At 36.4% G+C, this 10392-nt stretch overlaps 1 long non-coding RNA gene across 1 annotated transcript; it reads right to left on the reverse strand.

Moving 5' to 3' along the window:
- Positions 1 to 537: 537 nt before the first annotated feature.
- LOC144306070 (uncharacterized) lies at positions 538 to 8292 on the reverse strand. Its single transcript, XR_013373106.1, has 3 exons — positions 8003 to 8292; positions 6706 to 6823; positions 538 to 1448 (listed from the first exon to the last, which is right to left on the reverse strand). It is a non-coding gene; the product is annotated as an uncharacterized LOC144306070 (long non-coding RNA).
- Positions 8293 to 10392: the final 2100 nt, after the last annotated feature.

Below are 10392 nucleotides of genomic sequence, written 5' to 3' on the forward strand. Positions count from 1 at the left end.
TCCCTGCTATCCATGAGATCAGAAATGGCGTCTCTGAGAATTTTAATGTACTGATAGAAGGGAGGCTAGAAGACCTCCCCTTCCAATCATAAATCAAGTCCTGGGGCAATGGTGTTTGTCCTTCAGGACTCTATTACCCTAAAGTTTTTGAATTAAATGGCAGTGTTATTCAATGTTATTTATTAAGTAGACAATATTTTTAGGAGTTAGCATTTCCTATGAAGCATAAAACCTGCCCATTTTTTAATGTGTTCATATAAAGAATTTGATTTCTCCCTATCCTCAAACTTTTCAGGACACTATTTGTCAAATTGGAATTTGAAAATGCTAAAGCTGTATATTCAGATTGACCTAGAACACCAATGAACCATAATAAAAGCAACACATGAGCTGTAATTCTTGCAAAGGAGCACCAATTCAACACCTCATATTCCAGCTGCCTGCAGTGATGTAATAAAACAAATTGTGCAATCTGATGCTTTTTTTTTTTTTTTAAGATTTATTTATTCATTCAGAGAGAGCGAAGAGAGAGGCAGAGACACAGGTGGAGGGAGAAGCAGGCTGCGTGCAGGAAGCCCGATGTGGGACTCGATCCTGGGTTTCCAGGATCACACCCCAGGCTGCAGGCGGCACCAAAGCGCTGCGCCACCGGGGCTGCCCTGATGCTTTATTATGGGCTGGATATATGAAAGAAAAAATACTACTCCTTCCTTTTTCAGTGACTAATGAATGTAGTTCATTATTGATCATCAAGTATACCTTTCAGCCAAGAAAAGGTTAATGCCCTCTCTTCCTTCCCTCTGTCTCCAGGAGAAATGGAGTCTCTCCCTTTTGCTGTATCATACAGAGTCCTTATATCTTGGAATTTCTTTATGCCTTTTTGTGACACAAATTGGATTTATATATACTATTTTTTAAAATTCTCTTTATAGATTTATATTTTTTAAAAAAGAAACTAATGGGAGGGGTGTGGAATAGGGGCTGGATTTTTCTCCTGGCTTTCCCTTTTATTAGCCACCATAAAAGTTTTTTTTTTTTTTAAATCCACAATTCATAACCAGAAGCAATAACATAAAAATCAATAAGCAAGAAGTTAGGGTCTTGCCAGCCATCCCAAAGAATTTAAACCCTTTTTTCACATCTAGTTTAGAAGATGCCAGTTGAAAGCTAAATCAATGCCTAGATGTGTGACTTTTTTGCACTATATGCTGGGGGAAAAGACTGAATTGTGCTTCATTTTGTGGTTACCTCCTGTCAGGACAAGGGCGGAAAATCCAGAATCAGGCAAATGTCTTCTCACTTCTGTAAAGAGCTGACATGAATTCCACTATTAGTTGTGAATGTAATCTGGATAAAGCACTAGCTGATGACACATTTAGAGATGATCTCTCCGGGTATGTTCATAAAGCCTTCCAGAATCCAAGGAATTGGGGTTGGTGGGGCTGGAACTGTGGGAGACAGAACAGTAAGCAGTTAGGGAAATACCTTCTGCTGTCAGAAGGCTCAACCTCCAACATTAACCAGATTGATAAGCTACTAGTTACTCAGTTTTCTCATATATAAAGCTTCCTTTTATTTCTGCCTCACAGGATTGTTGTGAAAGTTAAGATTGTACATTAAAAATATTCAAACTTGGTATCATCAGGGGAACTACTTTTCCCTCCAAGTGGCCACCCTTGGTAGGGGTTTCTTTTTCCCTTGCCTCTCAAGCTTCTCAAGCCACTCAAGTTGTGCTTCCATCACTTGGAATCAAATGTGACCTCACTAACACACGTTTTACAAGGAAAACACACACACACACACAAAGGGAATAACTATAGTGTGTAAAGATTCTAATAAGTGGCACATGAAAGCATTTTAACTACAAAATTTACAAGTGTATATTGTCAGACAAACAGATTTGATTAATTTTTTTGAGATTTGATTAAATTTGAAGAGAATCATATCATTTATCGAATTATTTCAACTGCTGTTTGTCTATTATGCTCTATTATTATAGTGGTTCTTTTTTTTTACTAAATAAATACTTTTTTATTCTCAATAGAGCAACTACAATTCTTATATATGCAGAGAGTCATTTTGAATATGAACATATTTCTTGGTAAATCTTTTGTAAACCAGACCTCATTAGACAAAGAGCTGGTAATGGGGGAAATTGAAATAATTTGCCTTCATTCCTTCACATTTTTCTTTCCTCTCTTTCTCTCTGACCTTCTAATTCCTGTGTGTAACCTCCTGGCAAGCAAATATTTCAGTTGTGGTATTCCATTTAAATCTGCCTCAGGCTCATAATGCTCCATGCATTTTCCTCTTCACTATCCCTCCCTTATTACAAATACTATTATTTTATTTATAAGATTATAGCAAGCTTCTAGGAGAGAAGACTGTCCCCAAAGTAAGTCATCTTAAGATGTTCATGACAGTGCAGACGTTCCCAGGTTGCTGTTATTAAAAAGATAATATTTTAGGAGAATTACTTTATTAGGACACACGAGATGGAAAGCTACTTTTTTTCTCAGGTCTTTTAGAAATTCAGAGCTAATTAAGTTGATTGGGCAGAAGGATATTTAATGGTTTTTGCCATTCTCATATCTTATGTTTTTTTTTTAACTTCTAGTTCTTGAATTCTTACAAACCAGTTACTACTTCACTGAAAAAACCGGGCCAGTACAAATTTTAGTGGAAAACATTAATCATCAGTGTTTTTAAAATACTTCAAAATGATAAAGAGTTTTATTTGCATCAGGTTTTTTCCCACCTATTTTAGACTAAACCTGTGACAGCATGCACATTGCTTATACATTTGGCAGTTCTCAAGCTTTAGCTTGGTAAAAATTTACTTTTTCCGCAATCTACTCTAGTATTTACTTTTTTTCTTTTTCTTTTTTTTTTTTCTTTTTAATGGTTCTTTCCTCATTCCCCTGGGCTCCCTTTCACTGCCCTGCTTCTCATCCCCCACTGCTCTGCATCTGCTTCAGCACAGTCTCTGTAGGACTAGTCATTTTTTAACCAGCAACCCAGGTGATGTAAAAGTCGACGATCCCCAAATCATTCTTTGAGATGACTAGACAGTTCAATCCTTTGTTTTACTTTTAGGGGAAAAGCCCAGAGAAGTTGCTACCTATTGGAGTAATAGGTGATTTTAAAATTGGAAATGTTTAAAGAAATGCATCAATATAGGTAGAGATCAGTGGTTTTTAGAAAACAGTAAAGGGCTTACTATTAGCCATTTTCCTCTCATACTTTATTTGCTCTGGTTTAGATTTCCGCCTTTTGATTCCTGTTCAGTTTAACCTTTAACACAATTACCCCAGCTGCAGCTCAGTGAACTCCGTACTTCAGAGTAATTGCCTGAAAATGAACCTCATCCTCCAGGAGCTGCAACCTCCACTGAGCCCTCACGCAACCCATCCTTTCTTTTAAGGCTTGACCCAACATCATCCATGTCCAGCTCAAGTTCATGCTAACCCACCCTCTTTATGTTTACCCCTCCCCTGGACCCAAGGCCTTGGCCCTTGGAAAACACAGGTTTGGTTAGAGAATTCTAGGCAATGCAACAAAAAACAGAGTGGCTAAACATCTTTTTCCAGTTGCTTGATACTCTCTTTGTAAGAGAGTTTCTAAGAAAATGTGAACATAATGCTATTTTGTTTTAGTTTTTTGAAGGTGGGATATGACCAAGATATCCTGAATATTTCCCTCAGTGTGGCCAAATTTCTTCCTTCCTCTAGATCCCTAACTTCCCTTTCTCTAGTGTCTCCTTTAGAAAACTTGCCACTGAAAATTCTTTTTCTGCCCCCTTGAGATGGGAATCTTTTTAAAACCCTCTTGCCAGATATACAACTCTGGACTGTCTTTTTCAAAGATCTGGGAACCAACCTGTTGAAATCAGTAAGGTAGTGGCGATTCTGAGTAGTAGCCTGATTTCAGTGGACCCTCTTGCTCCAAGTTATAAAGTTACCTCGGGTCATGAAGATAAAGTCTACTTTTCCTCTAGGTAAGGTCAACTAACAATCACGCATGATTTCCACTCTTTCCACCTCCACCTCCACTTCCACCGAAGCCCCTAAACACCCCTGAGCACTTCATTCTCATGGAGTGGAGCTCAAACTGAGTTCTAGCCTCTATCCTCTATTGTAATAGCCTTGGAATTTCTATTTTGCATCCCTGACAGAAAAAGATCTAGATTTTAAAATGTAAAGTCAGATGCTTTAATTCCTTCTGGAAATGTCTCTAATAGGTAAAAAAAAAAAAAAAAAAAGCAAGCTTTATACTTTGCAGCCTAAGAGGCAGCAGTTCATTTTAGTGGCAAATTTCAAGGGATTATCATGATTAGCCTTTGAATCTAACCTCTAAAAATGGTGAATTCATTAACTTTTGATGTGTTTTTTTTTCACCACCCAAAATGGACAGATTGTAGTTTTGTCTTTATTAGCTCTATTCAGACAATAATTGTGTTTATATTTGATAGGACTGAAAGTTCAAAAGTTTGACGTTTGCTGTTGTTTTTAACTCATGGTTGGATTTTGAACAAATCAGTTGATGAATTTATTGTTACTGATATTTTTTCCCAAGATGCTCTGGAAAATCAGATAGCGAACTTCTCTCTGTTAGTAATAAGAGTGAAACACCTTACTAACCTATATTTAATAAAAAAAAATGTGTAAACAATATCAGGTTTTGGTGTACAAGTCAAAAAAATACTCCTGGTTAATGTTTGACAAACATTCACATCAGATTCTGGAAGCTACTAGTTGGTATTCTAGTGAATGCTGGTGTTTACACTATTATTCAACTAGGTTAAATACAAATAAACAAATATGTATTTCTGTGTCTCATATATATATATATATCACATGCACATATATCACATGCACATGGTGATTGTTCTTGGATTATGCTTCTTTTGAGCGATAAGAAAAAAAAAAAACTAGAATGCTGGGGCAGCCCAGGTGGCTCAGGGGTTTAGCACCACCTTCAGCCCAGGGCCTGATCCTAGAGACCCCAAATCGAGTCCCATATTGGGCTCCCTGCATGGAGCCTGCTTCTCCCTCTGCCTGTGTCTCTGCCTCTCTCTCTCTCTCTCTCTCTGTGTCTCTCATGAATAAATAAATAAAATATTTTTTTAAAAAATAGAATGCATAACAACAATCCTGTGTACCACATATGTCATTGACAAATTTTGGCATCATCTTTACTCCAGTGCTTAAATGTAAGTTAATGTAATGTAAGTTAGGGGTAGATACCCCAAAGTCCTAGCTGTAGTTGCACAAAACACAAGAAGCAATCAAATCATCAAAAAAAAAAAAAATAGAAACATTATTAGGCTTGAGTTACCTTGCAAAATATCATATCAAGATTCAACTACTGAAAATACTTTATGACAAATGAATATTCACGTTACACCTTACAATTCAAAAATAAGTCTTAAAATGTAGCAGATTGTAATAACTTGGGATGGTGGATTAGTTTCCTAGGAAAAGCGTAACATCTTGCTTATGTCTGTTACATGCAATCATAATTTGCTAAAAAAAAGCAAACAAACAAATGAAAACTTATCCTGCCAGCACTATGTAACATGTTTTTCTCTTCTTGGGAAGATGAATATCTGAGCTGTTATGTACTTTCAGAGGAAGCCAATATGTGGTATATTTTGTAACAAAGATTTCCAAAGTCTATTGTCATGGATGGGACATTCTTAATAGGGATGAATATCTTTGTGAAAACTAATTTTCCAGTATGCTCCTGCTGAACTCAACTGCAAAGTGGTCATGGCTGGCCTGGGCCATAGCCTGCGCTCTTGCAGGTGACAAGGGGGCAAAGGGATTGGTCATTAACACCGAGAACTCTTCATTTTGTTGTTCTGATGTTTAAAAATTTTTATATATGAATATGAAAATGATGAAGTACTTTTTCATGTGCGTAGAAGAATTTCAAGTAATGTTTCTTTAATAGAATTCCCAGAAAAAAATCACATTTCCCAAAGATGAGCATATTTTAAGTGGGAGTTCAAAGTTCAGTTAAATGCAATGACTTCCTAGCATATATTCATAAATCCTAGAGTTGTGGGTAAATAAAATAGGTACTAGATGTCTTGATTAGGGAAGGAAAAGCTGTGTTGGTTCTTTGAAAATACAGTAATGTTTTAAAAGACAAAGGAAATCAATGATTTGAAAGAGAAGCAGTTTGGAACAGATCAGCAAAAGTGGAGTGCTACACATGGACCCACCTTAGATTTTTTGCCAATGAATTTTGCTTGATAAAAATTACCATACAGAAACAATGATTCAGATACAATTCATTATAAATATATATTTATATATAAATATATATTATTTATATATTAATAATTATTAATTAATATATATTTAACCACAGGAAATTCCAAATGCAGAATAAACTGCATATTTTGGAGCTTTCCAAAAAAAGCTTCTGCAATCACCAATTTGTGAAAGATGGGATTTGCTTTGCATTTTCAGTCATTGTGAGAATGGAAAGTACTACATACCAGTTAACATCAATCCTGGGCCAAAATTAATAAATGTAAGGTGGTGGGGGTGTCTGAGGAGGTGGAAGCCGAGGGACAATGGCTACTCTGATGAGGCAGGTAGAAAATTGACTGGTTTAAAATGTTGTTACTCTCTGTTATCAATTTAATAAGCATACTCTTCTAGCAAGAAACATTATAGAAATGTTAACTCTCACAGGAAGGCTGATCTTTACATGTTCACCAGAAAACAGGCTGTGGGTTTAGAACTTGTCAGAATGATGGATACTCTGCTTTTCAGAGGCTCTTCTGTAAATTTCCACAACATGCTTTGGTCTAGAAAAAGAAAAACAAAAAAACAAAAACCTCAAGCTCTGTCTCTTATAATATAAAATGGATAAGTAATCAAGCAATAAACAGTTTCTTGTTTTAGTTAAATCAAGTCAACTTCAGTGAGCTTTGTTGTATGTTGTTGAGTGAAATTCAGGACATTAATTGCCTTCTTTAAGAACTTATGTCCCTAAGATTTATACAAAAATTAGAGGATAACTCTGCTTTACTGTTTCTCAAAATATTATTTTCTTCTATAAAATAAGGAAAAGAAAATTGAAGTTAAAGGGGAGAAAAGGAGGAATGTTTATAGAAATTGCAAGCCTGATGACATCTGGGCCTTTCCTATCCACCCTTGATGAAAAAGCAAACAAACAAAACAAACAGGGAAAATACTACAAGTATAAAATTCTAGTCACAGCCAATTGAGGATACAAAAATTTTTTTAAAGTGTTTTTTTTTCTCAGTGACTCTTGATTTCTTTTCAATGATCTTTAGTTACCTGACAAATTAGGAGATACATTTCTGTCCTCCACACCTATTCTTAAAGAAACTGTGCTTTAAATAATAAAAAGCAAATGTATATAAAAGGTAATTTTGTTAATATTAATGAAATTAGAGTGAACATGTATGGAGTTAGGAGCCCTCGCCTAGGTAGGGAGAAGTACGTTGCACAGAGAGAAGCTCTCATGAGACTTCTTTAGTTTCAACTGAAGTTTTCAGTCATCTTGATCAAGACTTTTCTAGCCCCTTAACACCCTATGCGATTTACTAGTTTAAGTCGATCTGGCCAACTTGTAAACCCTGTGTGTTTGTGTGTGTGTGTGTGTGTGTGTGTGTGCGCACTTGTACGGGTGTGTCTATCTGTCTACCTAATACCTGCACTCAGTTCCAATGTATGGAGGTTTTTTCTATGCCATCAAGCATGACTTGGACACCTTGATGTCCTATATTCAACTCAATTCTGACACCATCTACTTAGACATATCATCCAATACTGCAATTAGAGGACTCATTGGTATAAGACTGCCTCCCTCACTGCCCCTTCAGGCACCAGTTGCAAGTCTCTTGCAACTCTGTGCTTCTGACTGGCCACTATCAATCAGAGGTTCCAGTGATCCTCGTCCTTAGGTTCCATGAATTTGTTAGAATGGCTCCCACAAGTCAGACAAACATTTTACTTACCAGGTTACTGGTTCATTATTAAATGATATAAGACAAATCATAAGAGACTCTTAATCATAGGAAACAAACTGAGGATCGCTGGAGGGGAGAGGGATATGGGTGATGAGGTAAGTGGGTGATGGATAAAAAAAAAAGAAAGAAAGAATGGAAGAAAAGTTTAGAGAAAAAAGGGAAAAAAGGATATAACTTAGGAATGTTCAGATGAAAGAGATGCACATGACGAGGTATATGGGAAAGGTGCTAAACTTCCATGCTGAGAGCACCATTGTTCCCCAATCTCTCCACTGTCCCCCAATCTCTCCATGTTCATCAACCCTGAAGCATTCCAATCCTTATCCTTTGGGTTTCTATGGAGACTTTATTACCTAGGCAATATTGATAGAATCATCGGCCATTGGTGACTGATTCAACTTCCAGTCATCCCCTTACCTTTCCATCTCCTTAGGTCAAGGAAGTGGGACTTAAAAGTTCCAACGCTCCAATCACATGACTGGCAACCAGCCACTATCCTTAGGTGCTTTACCAAAGTCATCTCATTATACACTCAGGTGTGGTTGCAAGGGATCCTTTATGAATATCAAGATATTTTTATAGCTCTTATCACTTAGAACATTTCAAGGTATTTAGACGTTTTATGCCAGAAACAGGGATAAAGACCAAATATATATTTTTATTATAAATCAAAATATCATAGCATCATTCACATCTATTTCATCTATGCATTTTTGAAAAAAACATTATTGAATGTAATAAATTGACAACTACATTTTCTTGTGTTTTATTTGAGGTTTCAGGCATCAGTGAGTCTACAATTGAGATATGATTTGAGATAGGACAAAGATGTCCATACCCTAACCCCCAGAATCTGTGAAAATTTTACTTTAAAAGGTAAAAGGGACTTTGAAGATATGATTAAGGATTTTGGGGATAAGGAGATGATCCTGGATTATCTAGATGGACCCAATGAAATCACAAGGGTCCTTGTAAATTACAGGCAGAAAGGTTTACAGGCAGGAGGGTATAAATTAGAGAGAAGGAGACATGGTGATAGAAGCAGAGTCATAGTAATGCCATTGGTGGAAGGGGATCACGAGCCAAGGAATACAGGAGCCTCTGGAAGATAGAAAAGGCAAGGAACAAATTCTTCCTTGGAGCCTCCAGAAGGAACACAGCCCTGCTGACACCAAGATTTTAACTCCATGAGACTTGTTTTAGGATTTCTTACCTCCATACCATAAGAAAATAAATATATGCTATTGTAAGTCACTAAGTTTGTGGCCATTCTTTTTATAGCAACAGTTAGAAAGTTAGCAATTAGAAAAGTTAATACTATGCATAAAGTATCACTTCTAAGAACTTTAAGAGAATGAAATTTTGTATTTTCATGTTGTATTGGGACACAGTCCTTATGAACTGATTTCACTAAGAGTGATAGACTCTGGTAAAGGGACACTGACAGCTGGATCAGATGCTATGGAGCATTACTTAAAGTTAGAATTACAAGGCTAATTAGTGTAAGCTAACCTTTGGATTTTAAAAGAACATTGTTTAAAGAGAATGCACCACTACATAGTATCTCTAGAATAATTTCAAATTTGGGAAATAGAATATATTAACGAAATCTTTATATTATGTTTAGTTCTATCTCTGATTCGAAGTATAAACTTCCTAATTCACAAATAGAACAGAGAGTAACTTAGCCACTGGGAAACAAATAGCCCAGGCTTGGAAGTAGTTTCTGCCTTAGTCTCTAGAATCTATTGAATTTCATGGAAACATAGTGATTCATGACCCAGGATCACAGCCGCATGGCCCCATGGTAGCCCCATGTAATGGAGCTGATGGTACAGTCTCAACTCTCAGGATGGTAGGGTCCTGTCAAATTGCAGTGAGGCCTCCAAATTTGATATGCTTAGGATCACATGAGGACCTTTACAAAAACATGATGCTTTGTGCTTTATCGCTTTATTTCAATCTGATTCAACAGCAATTTTCTGGTAATTGACCCCAGGAATATGGGGTCATAATAATATAATATCATAATCACAATTTTCCATACTCAACCTCAGTTTGATCAACATGGTTATATAATAGTTTAATATTTTTGACCATCTGTCATGTTTAAGTCACTATTCACTAGTCACTAATAGTGTTTAAGTCACTATTAAGGCACTGCATAGTGATACAGAGAGGAACGAGACTTGGTAACTACTTTAAAGAGGAAGGTAAGTCAATGTTCATAGCAGCAATGTCCACAAGAGCCAAACTGTGGAAGGAGCCAAGATGTCCATTGACAGATGAATGGATAAAGAAGATGTGGTCTATATACAATGAAATTTTACTCAGCCATCAGAAAGAATGAATACTTACCATTTACATTGACATGGACA

This window comes from Canis aureus, chromosome 36 (genome assembly GCF_053574225.1).
Source record: "Canis aureus isolate CA01 chromosome 36, VMU_Caureus_v.1.0, whole genome shotgun sequence".
Lineage (NCBI taxonomy): Eukaryota > Metazoa > Chordata > Mammalia > Carnivora > Canidae > Canis > Canis aureus.